Raw genomic sequence first — 27,570 nt, 5'->3', positions numbered from 1 at the left:
AGAGATATGGGGATATATGTATATGTATAGCTGATTCACTTTGTTATAAAGCAGAAACTAACACACCATTGTAAAGCAATTATACTCCAGTAAAAATGTTAAGAAAAAAAAATGCTATTTTATCCATGTGTAGGTACATAAAAAATTTCCATAGCTAAACATTTTATAGCTCTCTTATGTACCAGACACTTGTTTCAATACCTCAAGTATATTAATTCATTTATTCCTTACTGTCTTCTGAGGCAAGTACTAGCATGGATCCCATTTTACAGGTGAGTGAACTGAGGCACAGAGGGTTATTTATGTGCCTGTGGCCACACAGCTCCTAAGAAGTAGGACCAGGCTTTTATCCAAGGCTTTGAACACAGCCTGCTAGATCAGGAGATGATGATCTGAAAATGTATGTGACACTGCCTCTCAATATTCTAAGACCAAAGAAAGCCAACTCTCTACTTTCAAGGGGTTCTCCTTTGTTGTTAGGAAAATATATATTTTCTCTGTTATAATTTGGTTTACTTTTGTATGAGATAACATCAGCTTCTTTCAAGAAAACATATTTAAATGGAAGAGATGAAGGAGATCTAGGTGAAAATGGACCTCTAGGAAGGTACGGGGAAACCTTCAAGGCAGGAGGGAAGAATGGACAGAATGAAAGGAAAAGGACATAGATGACACAGATGCTGAAAATGCATTTGACTGTGAAGTTTTCCAAACTGTAGCATTGTCTGTTTAATGTTGTGCTTATTTGAATACCTTGTGGTTTTGTTTCTAAGTTGGTTACACAAAAATGAAATGACTTGTGGATATCTGTATATTAAAAATAATAGAGACAAATAGCCAATATCTATCTTTATACTATACCAAAACCACAAATGTATTTGCTGAATAAAAAAAGGCTCATGCCTTCATTTTAGTGTTTTGCAAATGAAATAAAATCAACTATTGGGATGCACTTTTCCACTTTCAAATAGTTGTTTTGAAATACTATAGACTCAGCCACATAGAGTCTTCTCTGGTATTTCCTGAAGCACACAGATCACAGAGTCCAAAGTATATACATTGTAAAGCTTAAAGGGTCTTAGTGATATTGGCTCATCTCAGTAAGAACAGGTAGGAGACAAAACCGAACTTCTGTTTTCCATAGCAGTCAATGGCAGAGGTCAAAATTTCTTATTAACCAAAGGAGACTTCTAAGTTGGAGGAAGTAGAAACAACAACAAATACAGTCCCTGGAACACAGTAAAATGTCATGAAATTTGGTTTCCTTCCCCTAGTTGTCTAAGAAGTTGGATATTCACAATATTAATAAAAAGAACACTTCCATTGCTTCTGTAACTTGGGGTATCATGTAGCCATGATGTCACTGAGCTTCATCTGCAACATTAATAAGTATTGTTTAAGTAAAAAGTTGAGACTTTAGATGAAAATATAGCTTGATCACCATCAACAGTGAAAATAGTACTGGAGTCAAGTAGCACTAAAGGCTAGATGAGGAAGGAAAAAGCAGAAAAATGGAGAGGAAGAAAGAATTAGAACAGATAAAGAAGGTTTTAGGCTTTCATCAGGCACACAATACAGAACTGTGTATGATTTGAAAGAATGACTGGGACCCAGCACATTTTTGTCCATCAGAGCATGTTTATTCACAGCAATACAAGTAACACAATAATCCAAACATAGTGGAAGAAATCACCAAGGATGAAAAAATGGATAGCTAGTTACCCCAAGATGGAGTAGCCCCATTTCCCCTCTGTCCTCCTTGTTATAACTCTACAACACTGGGCATAGCACAGCAGACCAGCAAAGGAAGACTCTACAAGGTGGAAAAAAGAAGATGGACCATGTATGGCCATTCAGACTTGAGAAACAACATGCAAGAAATTCCCTGGGTGTCTTTATTGCTCCCACGTATCCTGAACATGGATCCATAGGAGCCACCAACCAGAACCGCCAATAGGCACTGACAAAAAATGGTCCAGGAAAAGCCTATTCCCCTAGTGGAAGAACAGGGGGAGGGTGGTCCGAGGACATAAAACTTTTTGGGCAATACTTTTCCTCTATCTCAAACACCAGTGGAAGATCTGCAGCCCAGTCCACCCATACAGGTGATGCTCTGAAGTTGACAGGGTCTCCACACCCACCCACTTCAGGAAAACAACCAGGTTGTCCAAGGAGGGACTTATCCTAACTAGAGCTAGTATTGCCTGACTCTACCACCCATGTGATTTCACTCACTACGACCCAATGCATACTAATTATATATAAAACAGCAAAAATATAAAGAGGAGAATTTGGGAAAGAGATGAGGGTGCAGGAGACATTGAGAACTATGGGAATCTGAAAGGAAAGAAGGAAGCGTGCTCTTGAAGATTCCGTGGAAGTGAAATTTAGATCATCTCATCAACAGCAAAGAAGGAGCTATAGGCTTCTGAGCAAGGAGGGAGTTGATGGGAAGCATAGTTTTATATCACACATGCAGAAGGAAGATATTTAGGTAAGAGGTGGAACTTGGTGATGATGCAACTGATGACTTCAAGAGCCAGAGGTGATGAGCTGGTCAAACGTGCAAGAATCTCCTAAACGTTGTTTTCATCTACAGCCTGCGGTGACCTTCAAATCAAGCTCATATCTGGGTGAAACTCGGACAAATTCACCAACCATTATTTCCAGAAAATAGGCATTTTTCTTTCAACTTTGGCCTCTTCTGGACAGTAGGTGAAGAGCGTTCTTACTCAAGGAAAGACTTACAGAGAACAAAATGTAGACCTGTCTCCAGGAGGTCCATGATAAACACGGAGATGACTGTGTGAGTGAAGCCCTCAGAAAACCAAGGTGCAGGCTGTAGGGGCCTGAAGAATGAATGGTCTCTGCTGAAGGCCGAATGCATAAAGTGACTTTTGTGCACAACTTGCTGACTGTGTCTGATTCTTCATTGATATAAGGGTCAAAGAGTCTAATCAAATTTGTGCTCTTCTATTATACACTCAGATGGAGGAGCTTCCCTTTGCTGGCATTTGAAATCCATATGGAAGTACACCATCAGCAAAAACCCTTGTCATCTGTCTGCTCCCCGCTCCTGCCTTTGCCCCTAAGTGCCATCTAGGTGGTTTTTCTTCTTCCTTTTTTTTTTTTTAATGTACAGATCTACTGATGGGGGTTGGGAGGGACACTGATTATTGTGAGAAACTATGACCAGCCTCCATTTGCATTCAGAAATCACAAAGGAAAATAAAAAAGAGACGCCTGCAATATCCAGATGTTGATGAATATGAGGACCTGGAATGACCTTCCATCCTTCAAAGACATTCCAACGTCCAACCTGCAATCAAAATTAAGACCATCCAGCAGTAATAAGGTGAACAATAAAACATAATTACTACAGCAACTAGAAGGCCAAGATTCAATTACATTATATGCTCTTACTTGAAACATAGAATATATCTCAAAAATAAACTTCATATTTGCCCAGGATCCGAATTCTCTTAAAAAAAATAAAAGCTCTAGTTTGTAACAAATATGTTTGTTTTTCTTGCCTAATAATCCCCAGTTTAGAGGAGAAGTTAATATCCTTTAAGTAAAGGACTAATATCTTTCTATGGTAGTGCCTTTCTTTCTCTCTCTCTCCTTCTTTCTTTTTCTTTTCTTTTTTTTTTTTTTGACCCATCTGGTTTGTCAGAAAAGTCTCCTACCTCTGATATTTATACAATATCATGCAAATGTCAAAATCTGAATGTCATCTTCAAAGACCCTTTTATGTCAGGCAACCCCTTTATAGGGAAAAAATAAACAATTTTATGTATGCATGCTTGATGCCAGTCCAATTAATAAAAGCCTTTTTTGCTATGCTTGGCTACAAGCAAGTTTCTCTTTTGAAAATGAACAGAGGGAGAATGAGATAAAAGGTCTGTATTGTTTCCTTGCAAATTTTACAGTTTCATTTTTAATTTGTGTTTGGATGTGAGGCTTTTGGTGCAGATGGTGTGATAGTCCACAGTATGTTCTGAGAACCTGAAATGATAACAAAGATATGCAAATGGAGAGGGTGCTTTGGATGAAAGCCAGGGTATCCAATTTCACAATAGCTGAAAACAAATTGATGTACCCAGCAAACTACTCAGAGTAGCACTAGGAAATGTAACAGTGCCAAAACAAATTATATTAATGACCTTAGCGGTTGTTAAATTCTATTGGCCAACTTAGTGTTGGTTACATTTATCTGCACTGGCACTTCACTTACTGCACAAATCAACTTTTCTAGAAAAAAAACAACAACAAAGAAAAACTAATGAAAAATCAATCTTCATAATTGCAAAAAATTATATAATAATTTTTGCACCTGAGGAATGTTTTGTGATATTTCATACATCAAAAAGTAAAAAATGTAAATGCTTAAAATTGAAGGAAAAACACAGAAGTTTACCATTTTAGGAAAAGAGTATTTTTTACTGCAAATCAAATATAGCAGTTCATAAAACAAGGTCTAATACATAGTAAGATTCACATTACTTCATCAGGAAGTTTTGTGAAAATGACTAATGCATAATGATTTTCAAGAATTTTATTTATATCAAGATAGGTTTTTAATAGATAATTTGTTAAATTCCATGGTTCAGAGTGTAAGATAGATTATTTCAGAAGAAAGGAACAAGGAAAGGAAGTAAATAAGGAAGAGGGGAAGAAAAAAATCTATGTAAACATGGAAATATGATTATAAAGTCTAATTTATAACGTATGTACTTTATTCAATTATAAGTAATGTATAATTACTTGGCATCATTTTTACTTGAACTAAAAATTTGATTGGAAAGATCTATTTAGAAGTTATTTTTCTATCCTTGCTGATGTTGGCAGCCTGTTTAATCATTGTGGAAATCTAACGTTCTGGAGTAAAAATGATGCAAATGAGAATGATTTTTTAATCTTAAATCCAACTAAAAATATCCTTCAAGACAGATGAAAGATGCTGACTAAATTTAGATATTTGCTAATACAGATCTATATTTTTAAAGCAAATGTTTTTACAAACTGAGGCCAAATTACAAAGTGTGTTTTTCCTTGGATAATTAATCTGACCTTCTATTAAAAATGAAAAACAAATAAATACAAACATAATTCTCAGGGATGCAGTTCAACTTTCGAAATCAAGAAAATGTTTCTCCAAGTGATCTGCAACTGTGTCAACTTTTCCATTGTTCCCGTTTTTGCAAAATAATTAGTATGTAAACGGTTGACAACTCCAACCCCTAAAAGCCTAGGGTTTCTTAAAAATTTATTGCACACTTGTTGCTCAGAAATTAGTTGTCCGGATGGGAGAGCCTTGCAAATAGTTGAATAAAAATCAAGATCATGAAAACATTATGATTTTTCATGTGAGAAGGAAAAAGGTGACATCACTGAGAGCACCACTCTACATTTCACCTCACTTCATAATATTTTTTAATTAAAAAGTGTTTTGAAAGGATGTTGAAAAGGTAAGGAAGCAGAATGCATTTACAATAGGACAGAAAATACCTGAAGAGGGCAAAGGCAAAGGTTCATGCAATTCCTAAAAGAATTGGCCACTTATTCAAATGAAATATCTGTTCAAAAATTAAAAGACCATTCTTAATTTTAGGATATTATTATATTTGTCCCAGAATTCCTATGTTTCCTACTTTTTTAGTGCATTTTCCAGGTGATTTCTGATTTGAAAATTGCAAAAACAGAAATGACAGGAAATGGAGATCTCTTTTCTTCAACAAATAGGCACAGGTGGATAGTGGTCTCCTCCTTACACATGCATGCCTTTTGATATTAGTTCAGTGTCAAATGGGCCCTGGCAAAACAATGCAAGTTTGAAAATTTAAAGTGTAGTTACATAAAGAGCAACAGGTTAATACATTATCACAAAGTATAAATATGTATCGTCTGTGTAGGTTATCTTATGGCTGGAAGCTAGATGATCAGATATGTAATTAGACAGTAGTGTGTCTGAAATAAAAACAAAATGAAAAAAACCTCTTCTCATCACAAGAGTCGTTCTTCAGAGAAGTGCTTTTGATGTACGTTAGGTAAATATGAAGAAAGCTTCTATCTGTAACAAATAACAGCTCACATTACCTCTTTAACCTAAGAAACACCAAAATATAAGCCCCCAAGTGACCCCTGGTTTCGGGGAAAAAATGCACTAAAAGGAAGATCTTGGCGCTGTCCATCAATTTCCAAGACACACATAAATCCTAAGCAGTGAGGCAATGTGCTCTCTGTCTTCATGCATAATACATACTAAATAGGTGAAGTAGTATGTAAAGTGAATTTTAATTGGTTATAATTGTCATTTCATTTAGTAAAGTATTGTCTGGAGACCAGGATATCAATTAGCACTGTACAGGTTCTGTTACTTATGAAAATATGCATATAGAGAGATGATGTGCTCAAGCAATAGATATATTTTAATTAAGAAAATAGACAGTAAATTAAAGACCTTTAAAGTATCAATTAATTGCTATATAGGTAGGTTTTGAGTATCTACTTGGTATAGTCAAAATCACTGAAATCTGATTTAAATGAACTAAGAAAACATATTTTACCCATATATTTTTTTCTCTAGGCATTCACTTATGTCATAAGAAAAAATTCAACACTTAAAAAAAAAGGAAAATAAAAGAGATGTCTGATAATGGAGAAAATTTTCTCCTTTAATTTTAAACATCAATATGTATGCATTGCATGAAAACATAAGAAAACAATATTAAGTCAAGAGTCTCCCATGAAGATCTCTTTCATATGTCCTTCATTTCCTCAGAATTAATGGACGTTCAAGCATCAATAAGGTAGAAAAAAAGATGATTGATGTATTTCGTTTTATTATTAAATTGTTGGTAACCAAGGCAGCTTTTCTTTTTTCCGTGGGGATGAAGAGAGACCTGTCCCTTTTTAACCACTTGCTCTGAGTGACTTTTATACCCAATATCAGTGAGAAGAGAGGATGAATGTCACTTCTCTTCTCTTCCTCCTCCTGCTGATGCCTACTCCCTACTTTGATTGACAGCTACTAATAACCTTCCTGCCCTAAGTGCCATGGAGACACTTTATTAGGACAAACAGCCAAGGAAATCTAGGAATAGAGCCAAGTCTGCAGTGAGTTATTATCGGGCTTGTATTTATCTCAGCTTTGTAATTTTTTTCAGTGATATGCAAATCCTGAAATAGATCTTCTGCTGTTGAAGGACAGGTCCCTCTGTTAATTGATCCACTGAGATTCCCTCTACCCTCTTTTAGCTCTCAGCCAGGGAAACGTGCTACATGAAAGCAGCTCGGAGCTGTACACAGGACACAGAAATTCTCTACGCACTCCTTCCACAAGAACTTCCACACCGAAAATGAATTTCTGTTTCATAAAAAAACACACTTCCTTCTCCATATTATCTGCCTAGCAGATCAAACTGATTTATTTATTTGTTTATTAGTTTTGTAGGAAATACACTTTCATATTATAACCAAATGTGATTTCAGGTGGGATTTACATTTTGTGTTGAAATACCCAGAGCTCACTTATATTGTAAATATATTAAGACTAATTCAGAGAGAATCAACATTTACATTTTTTTAAGATGAGGAAAGAAATGTGGAAAAGACCATGAAGCAGAGAAATCTGTTTTCCTCAGAACACCTCCTTCTTTGCACAGTCAAAATGCAGGTGTACGTTCCCATGTCTTTCCATTCTAAGAGCATTTGGTATTTGTTATTTTATCTCTTCATAACCATTCGGGGGATGTGTGTCTGTATCCGCATGTGTGTCTCAAGAAGTTTACCAATAGGACATTAATAATAATGATAAGAATAACAGTAATGCCTATATTTCATCTAAATCAACTTGATAGCTTATTTGGTACTTGAAATGTTTATGTAACCTGTGAAAGCAGTATTTGAACAAAGACAAGGAAAAATGATGAACTAAAGAGCTAAATAGTGATTGGTATTCTTCACAATGCATGGCATAGAAAGCGCTGTGGACCTGGAATCAGAAAGACTTGATTTGGAGACTGAGCTCCACACCATATCTTCATTTTCAGTATTACAATAAAGGTGTGTGTGGAATTGCTCTGTAAAGTATCATTCCAAGGTAAGACACAAAAACAATAAAAATTAACCTATGTCATTGTAGGTCATATTTTTTATAGTCTGGGCAGATAAATTTGCAGAATAGGCTGCATGTTTGGAGATTCATAGTACACATTAGCATATTAAATACCTTGAGAAGTCTATCAACAACTATCTGTTCAAACAAGAGTATTTAAAACCAATATGCCCATGGAACACTGTTATCAAGTGTTATCTATTAATGATTCCTTAGATGGATAGAGAGCATATCCTATAAATTCAACACTTGAACATTTAGCCATTTTCATTAACATGGGAAGCTATAAGCATGTATAAGCTATAAGTTCTGATTTAAGAGCTGTCTTCCCTTCCACACTGAGGCAACAGACACACTAAAAAAAATTCCAGTGAGGGACACTGCAGAAAGACAAAGGATCATGAGAGATTACTACAAACAACTATATGCCAGTAAAATGGACAACCTGGAAGAAATGAACAAATTCTTAGAAAAGCACAAACTTCTGAGACTGAACCAGGAAGAAATAGAAAATATAAACAGACCAGTCATAAGCACTGAAATTGAAACTCTGATTAAAAATATCTAAACAAACAAAAGCCCAGGACCAGATGGTTTCACAGACGAATTCTATCAAACATTTAGAGAAGAGCTAACACCTATCCTTCTCAAAATCTTGCAAAATATAGCAGAGGCAGGAACACTCCCAAACTCATTCTACGAGGCCACCGTCACCCTGATACCAAAACCAGACAAAGATGCCACAAAGAAAAGAAAACTACAGGCCAATATCACTGATGAACATAGATGCAAAAATCCTCAACAAAATACTAGTAAACAGAATCCAACAGTACATTAAAAGGATCATACATCATGGTCATGTGGGGTTTATCCTAGCAATGCAAGGATTCTTTAATATACACAAATCAATCAGTGATACACCATATTAAGAAATTGAAGGAGAAAAACCATATGATCATCTCAATAGGTGCAGAAAAAGCTTTCAACAAAATTCAATGCCCATTTATGATAAAAACCCTATAGAAAGTAGGCATAGAGGGAACTTACCTCAACATAATAAAGGCCATATATGACAAACCCACAGCCAGCACTGTTCTCAATGGTGAAAAACTGAAATCATTTCCTCTAAGATCACAAACAAGACAAGTTTGCCCACTCTCACCACTCTTATTCAACATAGTTTTGGAAATTTTAGCCACAGCAATCAGAGAAGAAAAAGAAATAAAAGGAATCCAAATCGGAAAAGAAGAAGTTTAGCTTCCACTGTTTGCAGATGACATGATACTATACATAGAGAATCCTAACGATGCTACCAGAAAATTACTAGAGCTAATCAATGAATTTGGTAAAGTAGCAGGACACAAAATTAATGCACAGAAATCTCTTGCATTCCTATACACTAATGATGAAAAATATGGAAGAGAAATTATGGAAACACTCCCATTTACCACTGCAACAAAAAGAATAAAATACCTAGGAATGGACCTACCTATGGAGACAAAATAGCTGTATGCAGAAAACCATGAGACACTGATGAAACAAATTAAAGATGATACAAACAAATGGAGAGATATACCATGTTCTTGGATTGGAAGAATCAACATTCTGAGAATGACTATACTACCCAAAGCACTCTACACATTCGGTGCAATCCCTATCAAACTTCCAATGGCATTTTTCACAGAACTAGAACAAAAAATTTCACAATTTGTATGGAAACACAAAAGACCCCAAAGAACCAAAGCAATCTTGAGAAAGAAAAACGGAGCTGGAGGAGTCAAGCTCCAGGTCTTCAGACTATACTACAAAGCTATAGTTGATAACACAGTTTGGTACTGGCACAAAAACAGAAATATAGATCAATGGAACAGGATAGAAAGACCAGAGGTAAACCCATGCACCTTATCTTTGATAAAGGAAGCAAGAATATACAATGGAGAAAAGACAGCCTCTTCAATAAGTGGTGCTAGGAAAACTGGACAGCTACATGTAAAAGAATGAAATTAGAATGCTCCCTAACACCATACACAAAAATAAACTCAAAATGGATTAAAAGCCTAAATGTAAGGCCAGACACTATAAAACTCTTAGAGGAAAACACAGGCAGAACACTCCATGACATAAATTACAGCAAGATCCTTTTTGACCCACCTCCTAGAGAAATGGAAATAAAACCAAAAATCAACACATGGGACCTAATGAAACTTCAAAGCTTTTGCACAGCAAAGGAAACCATAAACAAGACCAAAAGACCACCCTCAGAATGGGAGAAAATACTTGCAAACAAAGCAACTGACAAAGGATTAATCTCCAAAATTTACAAGCAGCTCATGCAGCTCAATATCAAAAAAACAAACAACTCAATCCAAAAATGGGCAGAAGACCTAAATAGACATTTCTCCAAAGAAGATATACAGACTGCCAACAAACACATGAAAGGATGCTCAACATCACCAATCATTAGAGAAATACAAATCAAAACTACAATGAGGTATCACCTCACACCAGTCAGAATGGCCACTATCAAAAAATCTACAAACAATAAATGCTGGAGAGGGTGTGGAGAAAAGGGAACCGTCCTGCACTGTTGGTGGGAATGTAAATTGATACAGCCACTATGAGAACAGTGTGGAGGTTCCTTAAAAAACTAAAAATAGAACTACCATATGACCCTGCAATCCCACTACTGGGCCTATACACTGAGAAAACCATAAATCAAAAAAGAGTCATGTACTGCAATGCTCACTGCAGCTGTATTTACAATAGCCAGGACATGGAAGCAACCTAAGTGTCCATCAACAGATGAATGGATAAAGAAGATGTGGCACATATATATAATGGAATATTACTCAGCCATAAAAAGAAACAAAATTGAGTTTTTTGTAGTGAGGTAAGTGGACCTAGAGACTATCATACAGAGTGAAGTAAGTCAGAAAGAGTAAAACAAATACCATATGCTAATACATATACATATATATGGAATCTAAAAAACAAAAAAAAATGGTTCTGAAGAACCTAAGGGGAGGACAGGAATAAAGACACAGCCACAGAGAATGGACTTGAGGACACGGGGAGGGAAGGGTAAGCTGGGATGAAGTGAGAGAGTGGCATGGACATATATACACCAACAAATGTAAACTAAATTGCTAGTGGGAAGGAGCTCCATAGCACAGGGAGATCATCTGGGGGCTTTGTGACCACCTAGAGACGTGGGATAGGAAGGGTGGGAGGGAGACGCAAGAGGGAGGGGAAATGGGGATATATGTATATGTATAGCTGATTCACTTTGTTATAAAGCAGAAACTAACACACCACTGTAAAGCAATTTTACTCCAATTAAGATGTAAAAAAAAAAAAATTCCAGTGAGGTTTCACTGTGTTGGTTCAGTACATGACTTCAGGCTCCATCTCTAACTCTGTATGAATGATATCTCTCAGCTGGTCTCTCAGGGTGCCAGCCCTCAGAGCAGACTTTGTCAAGTGTGTAGAGGGTGATTTTATCCCCCAGGGAATGTCTGACAACATCTAAAGACATGTTTGGTTGTCACAGCTTGGGAGAGAGATGCTACTGGCATGTAGAGACCAAGGACAATTAAGTATACTATGATGCCCAGCAGTGCTCCCCACAGCAAAGAATTATCCAGCCCAAAAGTGCAGAGACTAGAATTCCTGCCCTAGAGATCCATCTACATCTCTGGACAATAAGTACTTTGCACCACTGTCTTTGGGAGCTTTCTCCTTTGGATACAGCATCCCTCCAAGCCCTGCCTCTGTGCATGCTCCCAGGCCTGGCCTGGATCCCCAGCCTCCTGTCTGCAACATTAGATTAGGCCATGCCTGGAACATCTCTTTCTTCCAGAAAGAACGTGTGTTTCTTTGTATAGTAAGAGAATTTAGATTTTCTATTTCCAATCACAATTTATATTTTGATACTGGCTAAATGTATCTGTTTTCCAATAATATTTCTCCTAGGTTTATAGAAGTTCCTAGTGAATCCTAAGTGAACTCACAGAAAAATGATACCTCTAAATACAGAAATCACTAGACATGTCAGCGGTACTGGTCATGGTTTATACTCCATTCAAAACATCTTTAGGCAGTCCAGAGAGATCATCAGACCTCAGATTTACTGTTCATCCATTGTTTCATTCATTCTTCACAATTATTGTTTGTGATAAGACCTATTCTGCTGTATTGCTGAGAAACAGCTAGTTATCAAAGAGCTAATTCAATAGAATTCTTTTTTAGACTTTAACAATGTTTAAGAAGAAATAATAATTGTTTCTATAGCTATGTCTATTCCTTTAATAACTAAATGTCATTGAGAAAACCCAGCATTTGACATGTAATTTTTCTTTTTTAAATCAAGAATATTAACTTTTCCTGAAACCATTATGCTTATCAGTAGCAAGAATCTTGTCACACATTCTCATGTCCTTTATACTCCCTTGTTATAAGAAGAGGAATTAAAATCACTTAAACAGAGCAACAGTGAGAGTCAAAGGGAACTATTTCCTGATTTTTTCTAGCTCCCAAGGAGAATTAACCAGTATGACTCACACAATACAGATTTATATTCCTATCAATTGACCAAGTAGTACTTAGTCAGCTTAAGGAAAATATGAACCCAATGAGAAATAGCCCTATTATGATGGTACTAAAAATACAAAGAAAAATAGCATGGTCCAAGACTTTTAGAATTTCAGTCTTGTCAGTAAACATGCATATCCAACACTTCGTAGGCAGTATAACAAATTCCACAAGAAGATATAGTATTTTATTACTACTAGTCTCAAAAAGTGGAAATAGATCTTCAGATTGCCTGTTAGAAAGAAAGTAACATTTTGGTACTCAAAATTAAATGTTCTGAATTTAATTGTTCTTCAAATTAATTCAACAAATATTCACTGAACCTCCACTATGTTCCAGAAGCCACAATATACTTAATGGGATTTACCAAGAACAGTACCACTGTGTTCATTACCTTAAAATAGTTTACCCCCTAGCCTGAGTGGGATTGAATTCCTGCTCTAGCATTACCGAACTCTGGCTAGTGAGAAATTATTTAACCTGACTTTGGAAAGAAAAGGATAAAGTCATGATCTGGCTCGCAGAGTTGTTGTAAGCATGGAGGATGAATGTAAAGTTCCGAGAAGAGCAGCCAGAGTGTTGTATGTGCACAACCCAATATGCAAACTGTTAACTAGATTCTGTATAAGGCAAGTAGAGGTAAGTGCAACAGTGATCATTTTTAGCCTGGAACCCTCCAAAATCAGCAGAGAATAAATTCAAGTGAATTGCCAACCCACCGTAACCCAGTGTGAAATGAGCCCATGACAAAGGTGAGCAAAATATTCTTGCAGCTCCTAAAACAAGGCGGAAAGAATTACTGGCTGTATTTGGACCCATAATTTATTACTGAGTTCTCGTGTTTGCAAAGGATGATGTAGTCTTAATAAACGTTTTGCAATCACCATTCACCTACACTCCAACACACCAGAAAGATTAGGTGTGAGATGCAAAAACAAACTGGAGAATATCTCCTAATTTCTTTACAGAAGCTCATGCCTCCTCAAGTAACTAATTTTTTCTCTGTCCAGGAGGAGTAGCTTCCAGAGCTTCTCAAGTTCTTCTGTAAACTAAAAGCCAAAACCAAAGAAAAAAAGCTATAATCTGAGAGGTAGAAATGAGGCAATTTGAGGTCTCCCTTTAACAAGCAGCAAACTGGCTTATTTAAGATTAGCTTTAAAAAGGATAGATTATTTAGTGGTAGAACAGGAATAAGGTAAGAATGCCTTGCTGAAGCACTTGAAGCATTATTAAATGGTCCAAATCTGTGTCTGTTGATGAATGAATGAATAAAGAAAATGTGGCAGATGTAAAATGGAATCTTATTCAGCCATAAAAAAGAAGGAAATCCTGCCATTTGCCACAACATGGATGAGCCTGGGAGATATTATACCAAGTGAAATAAGCCAAACACAGAAAGATACACTGTATGATCTCACTCATATGTGGAATCAAAAAAGTCGAACTCACAGACATGGAGAATAGAACAGTGGCTGGGACGTGGGAGTTGGGAAGATGTTGGTCAAGGGATACAGATTTTCAGTGATAACATGAATAAATTCTGGGGATCTTATGTATAACATGATGATTATAGCTAATAACATTGTATTGGATATTTGAAATTTGCTAGGAGTAGATCTTAAGTGTTCTCACCAGACACAGGAAGAAAGGTAACTATGTGAGGTGACAGATGTAATGTTTCATTGTGTTAATCATTCCATTATGTAGAAGTTTTTATTCATCAATTACCTCAATAAAGTTGGAAATTAACTGGACTAAGAAAAAATACATCATTTCCAAGAGGTGATAATTTCACAGTTTTGGAAACTGTAGACAGTGAAATATTCTTTAAGAAAGAAAAATGTGTTGTTGAGATGTTTTAAATTGATGGAAACATAAGAAATAAGAAGCTACAGAGAACATCAACCTAACTCGACACCACGACAAAGAACAGAAAACATGTGCATGAAATTATACTTATACACATGAAGCAAATAGGTCAAGTTTTCACTTTTCCATTTGTTAGCACAAGGGCATAGGATAAATGAAGAAGCTTCGTATAAAGAAAGTATCTAGAACTTGAAATATTACAATGAGAAAAATTCTCAAAAGTGGCTTTACTAGGATATTATTTTTAAAAGAATGATTCCCCAAGGCAGTTCTACTGCCAGGTTCTAAGAGTAAAGTGAAAGACCACTGACCCTGAACTAGACCTGAATACTCTACAACCTAACCTAACAAAAAGTAAGGTTTGGTCTTAAGGCTGCAGTGTGCAGCGTCTATTTAAAACGAAATAACAAAAACTCTACTGCGCTACATTTTTCTCTTCCTGTTTAATGTATATTTGCAAGCAGTATTTTAATACTTGTAATTTGGGAATTAAGTCTTTTATTTTTTTGGAATGCCTAAGAATGTCTAGCATGGGTGTTTAACAAAACAAAATTAAGGAATGGTGGAGAGTTGGACTTCTAGATTGCTGGCTTCCATCAGTAAAACTAGCTGGAGTGTGTTTTCCCCAAATAAAAATATTTATTTCCTTCTAAATTCTATGAATGCTTTACTGTTATACATTGTATGTTCTTAAAACGTGCAAAGCTAAACATCTGAAAGGATAAGATCTCGAAGAATCTCTCCACAGGTTTCTTATTTTTAAAAGGGGAAAAGGAGAAAGTTTACCCTTATAAGGGACACATCTCACAGATACCACCTTAACATACTGATCAGGAAAAGCAGACAATAACCAGTTTTGGTGACGATGTGGAGAAATTGGAACAGGCACACATGACTGGTGGGAATGTCAAATGGTAAAGCCACTTCCTAAAACAGTTTGCCAGTTCCTGAAAAAGTGAAACACCAGCAGCTCCACTCCTGAATATATAACCCCAATCATTGAGAACAAGTCCACACAAAATGGAAACAACCCAATCGTCTGTTGATTGATGAAGGGAGAAATAATATATGATACATGCGTACAATGGGATATTATTCAGCTATAAAGAAGGACTGAAGTACTGATACCTACTACAACATGGATGAAACTTGAAAACATTTTGCTTAGAGAAAAACCACACACAAAATACTACATATTGTATAATTCAATATGTATGTCAAATGTCCAGAATAGGCAAATCTAGGGATTCAGAAAGTAGATGAGTGATGGCTAGGGGCCGAGGGTGGAAAAAATGTCTGCTAATGTGTACAAATGAGGCTTATTTCTGAGGGGATTAAAATGTTCTGGAATGAAATAGTGAAGATGCTTGCACAACTTTGTGATTATACTAAAAGTCACTGAATTGTACACATTGAAAGTGCAAATTTTATGGCATGTAAGTTATTTTTTAATAAAAAAATTGAGGGCCATTCTAGAAAACATCTGGTCTAACCTCTTAAAAAGTGTCTACACCACGAAGACAAAAAAATTGACCAACTGTTCTAGTTTTAAAGAGTATATAAATGAGACACATGCTATTTATTCCTATATAAACAGGAAAAATAGATAAGACTTTATTATGATGATTGACACTGTATATTAGATACTATTAGTTTTGTATCAATGTTAAATTTCCTGAGCATAACCCTTATATTGTGATTGTTTAGGAAAACGTCTTTGTTCTTTGGAGATACATTTAGATTTCAGGGTTTTGGTACTCTGATGCCTGCAACTCTCAAATGATTCAACAACAATAATTTTAAAAACTACATATAAAGAGGTAAAGCAAATGTAGCAAGATGTTAGTAATTGGTGAATCTAGGTAGAGGTATGTGGGCATTTAATTTACTATCTTTAATTATTTTTTTGCTGTAGTTGCTTTACTTCTCAAAATAAAAAGTTGGGAAAATAAATAAGATGATAGGGTCAAAATAATTATCAATAGATATTCCAATGTTTCTAACCACACTTCAAGGCATTATCTGTGCAATGGCAGTTGGAGGCCACCTTGCCTAGAACAAAGATTTTTAGTTTTTAGAGTCTAGTGGCTTTGATATTAACACCTGCCTTTTAAAAGTCTTTAAACTTTTAAAAGTTTGTGTATAAAGTCCACCTCCTCAATTTGGGATGATTCGTTGTCTATTCAGGTATTCCATTAAAGACCTAAATGTAAGGCCAGAAACTATCAAACTCTTAGAGGAAAACATAGGCAGAACACTCTATGACATAAATCACAGCAAGATCCTTTTTGACCCACCTCCTAGAGAAATGGAAATAAAAACAAAAATAAACAAATGGGACATAATGAAACTTCAAAGCTTCTGCACAGCAAAGGAAACCATAAACAAGACGAAAAGACAACCCTCAGAATGGGAGAAAATATTTGCAAATGAAGCGACTGACTAAGGATTAATCTCCAAAATTTATAAGCAGCTCATGCAGCTCAATATCAAAAAAACAAACAACCCAATCCAAAAATGGGCAGAAGACCTAAATAGACATTTCTCCAAAGAAGATATACAGACTGCCAACAAACACATGAAAGGATGCTTGACATCATTAATCATTAGAGAAATGCAAATCAAAACTACAATGAGATATCATCTCACACCGGTCAGAATGGCCATCATCAAAAAATGTAGAAACAATAAATGCTGGAGAGGGTGTGGAGAAAAGGGAACCCTCTTGCACTGCTGGTGGGAATGTAAATTGATACAGCCACTATGGAGAACGGTATGGAGGTTCCTTAAAAAATTAAAACTATAACTACCATGCAACCCAGCAATCTCACTACTGGGCATATACCCTGAGCAAACCATAATTCAAAGAGTCATGTCCCAATATGTTCATTGCAGCTCTATTTACAATAGCCAGGACATGGAAGCAACCTAAATGTCCATCGACAGATGAATGGATAAAGAAGACGTGGCACATATATACAGTGGAATATTACTCAGCCATAAAAAGAAACGAAATTGAGTTATTTGTAGTGAGGTGGATGGACCTAGAGTCTGTCATACAGAGTGAAGTTAGTCAGAAAGAGAAAAACAAATACCGTGTGCTAACCCGTATACATGGAATCTAAGGGAAAAAAAAAAGGTCATGAAGAACCTAGGGGTAAGATGGGAATAAAGACATAGACCTACAAGACAATGGACTTGAGGACACGGGGAGGGGGAAGGGTAAGCTGGGACGAAGTGAGAGAGTGGCATGGACATATATACACTACCAAACGTAAAATAGCTAGTGGGAAGAAGCTGCATAGCACAGGGAGATCAGCTCGGTGCTTTGTGACCACCTAGAGGGGTGGGATAGGGAGGGTGGGAGGGAGATGCAAGAGGGAGGGGATATGGGGATATATGTATAACTGATTCACTTTGTTATAAAGCAGAAACTAACATACTATTGTAAAGCAATTATACTCCAAGAAAGATGTTAAAAAAAAAGTTTGTGTATACATTTCAGTCAACTTCAAATAAAATGTCTCAACATCTCTGTTTACGTGGCGTCCCTCTCAACATTTGTTAAGGAACAACACTTTGGTTAAAGAACAATTTCACTTTATTATTTGAGAAGAAGTCTGTAAGCCATTAAGCACCGCTAACAGCGATGCTCAGTGGACATACAGTCCTGAGAAGAGTTAGGAATATCCTCAGTCAAGCAGTGCAATCGACCCTGGATTCCCTTTTGTGCTCTGAGTCCTCCGTGATGCAGAAGCCTCCCTGTCACTTGCCACAGAGATGAGAGGTCCACATTTGTGTAGCCCCTCCTGCTGAGGCCATCTCCTCCAATGGGGACACTGAGGATGAAAAAGTTGTGCCCCCCCCCGGTGATAAATGCCTTTTCCCCACAAACACAGAATTACCTATCCCCACTAGACCTAATAATAAAGCACAAACTAGGGAGGGACATTCTAACAGGAGGAAAACAACCACCTTCTCCATGGATGGGTAGTGATTCAAAGCCTCTTAAGAGATTTTTCTCACTCATATTTTTCTGACCCCTATGTGTTTCCGGTATTCAACATAGAGCGTGTTTCCTCTTGTATTACCGTGTATTTGTCGCACTCAAATGAGGGGAAACACAGTGCATTGTATGTTATTATTTTATGTAAGAAATCAGCCATTCTTTTCTTATTTTTTTCCCCTTGGCCTTGCAGAATGTCTCCTGGTTTTTTGTTTTCCTTTTCCTTTTGTTTGTTTTGTTCTATTTTTTAATTTAATTTAATTTATTTCATGGAAAGGCATTTTATTTTAAATATAGTATTGTGTACATGTCAATCCCAATTGCTAGGGCACAGAAACAAAGAGAGGAAATTATTACTGGGCATTGGATCTAGACATAATAATACTTCAATCCAATTGTTCTGTGAACATGTCACTGGGTTACCCTAGACACACAGAGTCCAGCAGGTGAAATTGAAATGCTGAGGGATGTGAGAAAGGTCCCGAATCCAGAGAGTGTTATTCATCCTTAGGGGTACTTCTGACCATGTCCTGTATGGAAGACTTCATGCTCCAAGTTGATGGGGAAAAATAAAGTCAGAGTCTCTGCCTAAGCCATCAAAAATAAAATAAAGCAATATTAAGGCTACAGTTCTGGAAGATGTTTTTGTTGGAAATAATAATTTTGAAGACCAGTGACCTCTTTAATAGGTGTGACTAAAGCACAGAGTTCTTAGGTTTTGCATCAGATATTTTTTACGGGCCAGGGTTAGACAAAGCGCTTGTGGACTTCGCGCACGCCTCTGCTCTTCCTGGGACTGATTCTTTTTCCCCACATGCACACGGTCACTCATACTGCTCCCTCCCTCTCCCACCCACACTCAGGAAACCCTGTCTGGTGAACCCTCCCCACGTCTGCGGGTGCTGGCGTAGCCACTGCAGGCGGGGGTGATCTTGGGTGACAAGAAGCTCCAGCATGTGGTGGGTAATCCTCCTGTTTTTAAGGAAGAATTATTGGGTTTTGAAATGAAGAAAAAAAAGTTTCTCTACTTTTTGTGTGAAGGTTCAGCTAAATCCAAGTATGCTTGCCCTGTTGTGTGCACTTTCATTCTTATGGAAACCGCCAGTAACATGGATTTAATTACATTTTCTAAATTACCTGGACTTGATCGATTGCTTTCATGTTTATAATTAGATTATTCATTTATTTACTATCTGCCTGGCTCCCACCCCTAGACATTCTGATTTAATTCCTGTGTTTGTGACCTGGGCATGGAGAGGTATTTTTTTTTAAAGTCCCATTAGGTGATTCTAATCTTCAGCAAATTTTGGGAAGAACTGGATAAGAAAATATCTTTATATTTTATTTTATGCCTTTATTCACTGTTGTCATGTGGAAATACACCAAGAAATATTTAAGGAATATTTAAAGAATAAAACACTGTGTGTCCTCCTTTATTATATGTGATATACAAATATATGTGATATGAGGTAGAAAGAGAATGACAAAGCACATGGGACAAACCATAATCAACTGGTAAATCTGGAAAAAGGAAGTATGGGGGTCCTAGGGGCCATTCTAACATATTTTCTGCCAATTTGAAATTATATCAACATGAAAGTTACCAAAAATAATCCCAACACTTACTTCTTCAAAGAATATTGGATATACACACCTTAGCATTTTCCTTTCTCTATTCAGCAATAATTTTTCTCTCTTTTTTTCTTTAACTTTTTAGTGTTAATATAAGCAAGATTATACCTGTTCTTACAGATCAGACATACAAATATTTTACTGAAATGCCATGGACTCATAATAACTACGTGTACAAATCTTTTCAAATCTTACATTTACTAACACTCAACAATTTTCAAAAAAAATTGAGAGCAATTATTTCATTTGGTTTCCTCAAAATTCTAGGGAAATGGTTATGGTAAGAATTATGATGCCCATTTTACCAATGAGAAAACTGAAAGTCATGGGAAATGATTACTTGACCACATTTCCAGAGCTGGCAGGCTCTGAAGAAACTGATATCCACCTCTGTGTCCTGCAATGCAGGGGTTCCCATGCAGGGCAGTTCCCTGTATGTTTTGTAGATCACTGTATTAGTTTCCTATGGCTGCTGTAACAAATTACTACACATTCATGACTTAACACACATTTATTACTTTAAGTTCTAGAGGTTGGAAATTGAAAATGGGTCCCAGGACTGCACTCTCACAGGAGGCTCTGTGGTAGAATCTACTTCCTCTCCTTTTCCAGCTCATAAGGGTCTAAGTTCCTTACCCCATGGCCCTTTCCCCCATCTTCAAAGCTAGTATTGTAACATCTTCTCTCTGAACTCCTGCCTCTCTCTCACAGGGACCCTTGTGATTTTATCAGGCCCATTTCAATAATCCAGGATAGTCTTCCATCTCAAGATATTTAATCACACCTGCTAAGTCTATTTTTCTATATAAGGTAACACATTCACAGGTTCCAGGGATTAGGCCTGGGAAATGTTTAGGGAACCATTATTCAGCAAACCATAATCTTCTTCTAAAAATCTCATCCACGTACCTAAAGCTTCTGATTAGCTTTTCAGTACCTCTTATTTATTTTATAATTAATGAACATTTGAGAAAATCCTCATTATTAGGAAGAGAATACAAAAAAATCAGAAATATTAAAAATATAAAAATATAATGCAGATGCAGAAGAAACGTTCAAATAAAATTCTCTATAATTAGTATTGATAAAAATCAGCATATTTAGGTGGAATTTTTGTCCATCAACCATGATTTGCTGTGAGAAAATCACATCTAAACCAAATGTATAATAATTGAAATAAGAAATCCAAAAGAAAGATTGGACTTAAAGGATATTGCTGAAAATAAAAACAAAAATAAGAATTTGAAATACAAGGGAAAAAAAGTAATAAAATTAGAAATTAATTGAGGTGGTACAACATCTGACTAAAGAAATTTTAGAAAATGAAAAAGAGACAATTATCAAAAAAAAAAAGAAAAAGAAAGAAAAAAAGAGGAACAATTCTCTATGAATTTCAGAAAGAAAGAGTATGAGACTCTAGATTTAAAACGCTCGGGGCATTGATAAATTTATAATTTTCATAACTCAGGGCATGAAAATAATATTCCAAAAGAAAGAGCAAATAGCTCCCTCAGAAATGATTGGAATCAGAACAGCTTTAGACTTTTCAAGCAATAATGAATGCTTTGGGAAAAAAATTTAATACTGCCTTTAAATTTTTGAGAAGACTTTTGGCCTAGAATTTGATACCAATACAGTAAAACAAGAGTAATGGTTGAATTAACGTTTTTTAGAAATTCAGGTGTATTTCAGATATGCAAAGAGAAAAATAGCTTGACATCCCACAAACCCTTTCCTAGCAAAGACTGTAGGATGTTCTTTGGCAAATAAGAGCATGAAACTGAAGCTCAGGAAGTTCAGGAAGCTGAAGTTCAGGAAATTCTGAGTCCTCACACAATAAAACACCAAAAAGTTACCTTGAAATGAAATGGGGACAGCAGATCTGGAGAGCAACCAGTATCTATGGGAAGAGGAATCACGGTGTTGCGCGATGTAGATCTTCAGGAGGGGAGCAGAGAGATAACTTGCATCTTTAACAAGTTCCCAGGTGATGCTGATGCTGCTGTTTTGGGTACCACACTTCCATAGCCGCTGTCCTGGGGGGTCACCTCTGTAGCTGCGGGTTTTTTGCTGGCTGAGGAAGTACATCAGACCAGTTGCAGAGGGCAATCTAGAAGTGCCACGGAATCAGCAGACCTCAGATTGGAGGGAGTTGCTTTGTAAATACCCGAGCTTCCTTGCCTTTAGGTAGGAAAACTCTGAATCTCCAGATGGGTAATTGACTTGATGATGAATTCTTTATTGGCTTCTCTCTCTTCCTTGTGTCACTTCACTAATTCTCTACCAATATTTCTTGAAATAACCTCTCCGAAAAGCTACTTACACTTGAATGGCTCAGATTCAGCTTCCAGGAGAACCCAAACCTTAATAGGGAGTGCTCAAGAAAATTAGTTTAATTAAATGAGTATAAACACAATTTATAAAAAAATAAACTTCACAGCAGTCCATTAAAATACCTTTGTATAGGCATCTGTTTACTTTTCTTACACACACTGCTGTTCAAATGGTTGATCTGCTGCCCACGAATTAACAGTGATGCTGTATTAGAACTGCTTTTTAGAATGATTTTAGAAATCACATGTTAGTCATTTGATTCATTTTCCTCATTTTTGAAAGCTAATTGCCAATTTGTATCATTGAAATTTGAGTGGTCCTGTGGAAAGTAAAATATAATTGTATTTATTTACCAGCTAGGAAATTGTTGACAGGCTCACAACTGCCACAAAAACCAGAGAAAGAAATTTAAATGATTTTTATTGATGCAGACTTCCAAGGGGTATCATTTCACCACACTAATCTGGGAACAAGGAAATCTGTCAAACAGGAAGCGCTTTTAAACGCTGAGACATGAGAATAATGCTCGTCAGTTTTCCTTGGTGGACAAAGTGAGAACGAAAGGTTTAGATCCTTAAAGAAAAGAGAAGGAAGTGCTTTTCAAAGCCTGGGTGATACTGCAGGTGACAGGGACCCTGTTGCCTGAGGGTACTTCCGTGGGCCACTGCAGCCTTCCTCCCTCATGCTGGTGAAAATGTGGTTTTATCCTCAGGCAAAGCTACGTGGCTTCAGTGAAAACCCCTTCCGAACATCAGATGCTGTGTCACAGTGCTGCATGCTGCCTTCTCGCCGAGCTTATAATGAGTTTTCCTCACTGCTATTACCTGAGCCCCAAAATGCACATTAAAGGACACTGTCAATTAACATTTGGATCAAAATGTGACCTGCATTATGACTGACAGGATTTCGCGGAGACAGTCCTGAAGAGTCCAAATGTCTACTCATATATTTTCAACACTCAATTACTAACAAGGTATAATGTTCAATTAAAAGGAGGCAATCCTTTGGGACCCACAGAAACATAAGAATTCTGCATATTACTAGTAGTTATGTGATATCACTTAATAACTTGGCAATTTCTTTGTAGTGCTTTTCATTTCAGAATCAAGAGAGATTCAGAAAACTTGACTTTGTTCCTGAGAAGCCAGACCACCTTGGCTTAAGTTTGCTCCCTCTTGGCCCCTGCCCCCCACCCCAGCCAGTCTCCTTCTCCATTAAAAAAAGAGGTTGACTGCATGACCTCAAAGGCCACTCCTAATTCACAATCACTTATCTCTCTCTTGTCAACTTCTGATGAGCTTTCAAGAGAGAAGGAAGCAAGACAGGGCAGGAGAAAGGCTGGCATTTATCCAAATAGAAAAGATAAAAATAGCAAAACCCGTAAAGCCTAACGACGTAAATATAATTTTAAAATAGGCCTATGTGACTTCACATAATTTTTCCTTTCATTTAGGTGGAGCTGGGTGTCCACAGGTTTGTTCCATCTGTGTAGGATGAAGGAATGGTATGCCCCTAAGTCACATGCGTAAATGTGGTCTGGGCAGTGTTTCCCATTCCTGCTCTGACATGTAAAAAGCTTGGAAATTTTACACCAGTCTTTACAGCAAATTTTTAAAAATGGAAGACATGAAAATCAAGGACTTTTCTTGGGCCCATCAGAGACTTGGGATAAACTACCACGTGAAAATCTGGAGAGACAGGTACGTCCAGAGATCTGGAGTTACAGCCAAGATCTGCTTACGTGGAAACAAAGCCGTTGGCGCTATAAACTGGTGGGAACACACAATGGTAATTCTGACAACTTTCTGGAAGCCGTGCATGCACTATCATGTAAATAAAAGTTTTCAGGGGGCTGTATCTTGCAGGAGCACTGACTTTCATAGGCTTTACCTCCAGGAATCCTGTGGGTTCTCAGTGTGAGCATCTGAGCAAGATCTCAGCCTGGCTCTGGCAGGGGGAGGGGAAGAATAAATGAATGAACCCAGAGCCTTCTAGATAACAGAGGTCCACCTGCCAGGGAAAGACTGTGCCAGAGCCTATCCCATCTGGGAAGGGTATTTCCCTGACTCTGGTCACTTTCCACCTTCCTGACTCCCCTAAAGGGATGAGAGCTAAGAAACACTGGTGAAGGACAAAGACTAGAGACAGAACGTGCTGAAAATTTTCATCCTTCCATGGTAGACATCTCCCCTCTCCAACACCTTACTGCTGTGTGCAGGGCTCAAAGAGCTGCAAGACATGGGCTCTGTCTAAGGAAAAGATTTTGGGAGATGTTGAAAAACAAGAGTGGGGAGAAAGATGCTAGAAGAATGTGAAAGTTCTGGTAAACATTAAGCACAACTGACCTCCTAGCCAGGGTGACACAGATCCTCATACCATGGGTATGTACCACAGTCCCTAATGCTTGAAACACTGTATTCAGATTTCAGGAAAAGAATTACAGAAATGATAGGACAAGAAGAAACTCAATCTGAAAAGACAAAGGCAGCATCAGAAACAAACTAAGGTGTACAGATTTTGGAATTATCAGAGAGTTTAAAATAACTGTGACTAAAATACTAAGGGCTCTAATAGAAAAAGTAGACAACATGAAAGAAGAGATGGGGGATAAGAACAGAGAGGTGGAAAACGATAAGAAGGAATCAAAAGGAGACATGAAAAATCAAAAACATGGTAACAGAAATGAAGAATGCATTTAATGGGTTTATCAATAACCTGGATTTGACCAAGAAATAAATCCGTGAAGACATGCTGATAGGCACTTCCAAACTGATAATCAAAGAGAAAAAACAAACAATGAAAAAGCAGAGTGGAACATCCAAGAAATGTGAGGCAAGTTCAAAAGATGTAACTTATACATAATTGGAATACCAGAGGGCTACAAAAGAGAGAACAGAGCAGAAATGTTTAGGGTAACATTGACCAAGAATTTTCATACCTTACTCCAAAATTAGCACCAAATATCAAACCACAGATCCAAGAATCACAAAGAACACCAAGCAGGATTAAAAAACAAGTAAACAAAAATCTACACTAGGCACATAATATTCCTATCAAAATTCCCACAGGAGAAATAAGTAATCTGAATTGCCTGTAACTGTTAAATACTTTGAATTGATAATTAATAACCTTCCATAAAATAAAGCACCAGGCCAAGATGGTTTCACTGGTGAATTCTACCAAACATATTAGAAAGAATTTACCAATTCCCCACAATCTCTTCCAAAAAGACAACAACAAAAAAACCCACAAAAAAACAGAGCGAACACCGAACACCATCCAACAGATTCTATGAAGCCATCCTTACCTCACTCTAATATCAAAACTAGATAAAGACATTACAAGAAAGGACAACTACAGGTCTATTTCTCCCATGGGCATTGAAGTAAATATCCTTGACAAATACTAATAAATCAAATTCAACAATATATAAAAATACTTTTATACCACAACCTAGTGGGATTTTTTTCACGTGAATGTCTATTTTGGCATTAAAAATCAATCAATCCAATCCAGCATATCAACAGATTAAAGAAGAAAGAACATGTGATCATATCAATGAATCCAGAAAGAGCATTTGGCAAAATCCAATGCCCCTTCCTGAAAAACAAAACAAAACAAAAACAACTCTTCAGCAAACTGGAAATAGAAGGAAACATACTTGACCTTGATATAGGACATCTAAAAATATTTTGCCATTCTTAATCTTGAGAAACTAAACTAAACTAAACATATTTTTCCAGTAAGATCAGGAATAAGGCAAGGATGTTCTTCCCTAAACCCTCACATCATACTGGAAGTCCTAACTGCTGTAATTAGATGAGTAAAAGGCAGAAAATATATACAGATTGGGAAGGAAGGAAAAAAAAAACCAGTTTTTCTCCACAGATGACTTGATTGTCTATGTAGTATACCTAAAGGATGAACAAAATAACTCCTGGAACTGATGTATCACTTAAAATAGTGCCAAAAGGGTGAAATACATGGGCATAAAACTAACAAAATATGTCAAGGAACTAGATGTAGAAACTGAGAAAAAATGTTATGAAAAAAATCAAAGACAATCTAAATAAATGGAGAAATAGTTCATGTTAAAGATATTAGAAGACTCAATATTATTAAAATGACAGTTCTTCCCAACTTGATCTGTAAATTGAGCAAAATCTCAATTACAATTCCAGCAAGCTATTTTGTATGTATTAATTAACCTATTCAAAAGTTTACATGGAAAGCCCAAAGACCTATAATATTCAATGTCATCTTGGAAAAGGAGAGCAAAGTTGAAGGAATCACATTGTCCAATTATGAGACTTACTGTGAAGTTACAATAATCAAAGCAGCATGGTATTGGTGAAAGAATAGACATGCAGATCAGTTAAACAGAATAAAGAGCTCAGTTACAGACCACAGAGTCCACTGATATGAGCAGTATCCCCTAGATTTTAATCAGTTATTAAAAGAGAAAATATACAGGCATCTTGAGTTGGACTGACCTTCTAGTGAAGGTTATTTAAGAGCATTTGTGTGTGTGAGCATCTACAGATATCAAACTCCAATTCTGATCTTCACTTTCAAACATTTCCTTGAATGTTACTGTTCAAGGAATGGGGAAGAAAATCTACATACATAACAGGGAACTGTCTCTTTTCTGGTTCAAACTGAAGGTTGTTCTCTTTTCATCTAGGCCCTCTTGATCATCATACTGTTCCAGCCCACATTTAATGCTGTTCTGGTCTGTGTGGGTCTAAACTCAGGTGTACACGTCCAAAATACAGGCCTAAATTACAAACTGTACAGAAATGCCTATCTCAGTCCCCAGCTTCTCAGATTGCAGATGCCCCAGTTCTTCCTGCTCTCCCCCACTTTTCTCTGTCACGGCTGCTCCAGCATCTTGGTGGTTTCTGAAACACACCAGGCTCACTGCTGTTGCAGGGCACCACTGTCACTTTGTGGACACTCCACAGCCCATATATCCATGGAGTAAAACCTTCACTTCCTTCAGGTCTTTTCCCAAAAGTCA

The sequence above is a fragment of the Tursiops truncatus genome, chromosome 14 (genome assembly GCF_011762595.2).
Source record: "Tursiops truncatus isolate mTurTru1 chromosome 14, mTurTru1.mat.Y, whole genome shotgun sequence".
NCBI classification, from domain to species: domain Eukaryota; kingdom Metazoa; phylum Chordata; class Mammalia; order Artiodactyla; family Delphinidae; genus Tursiops; species Tursiops truncatus.
Note: the sequence above shows the minus strand (reverse complement) of the source record.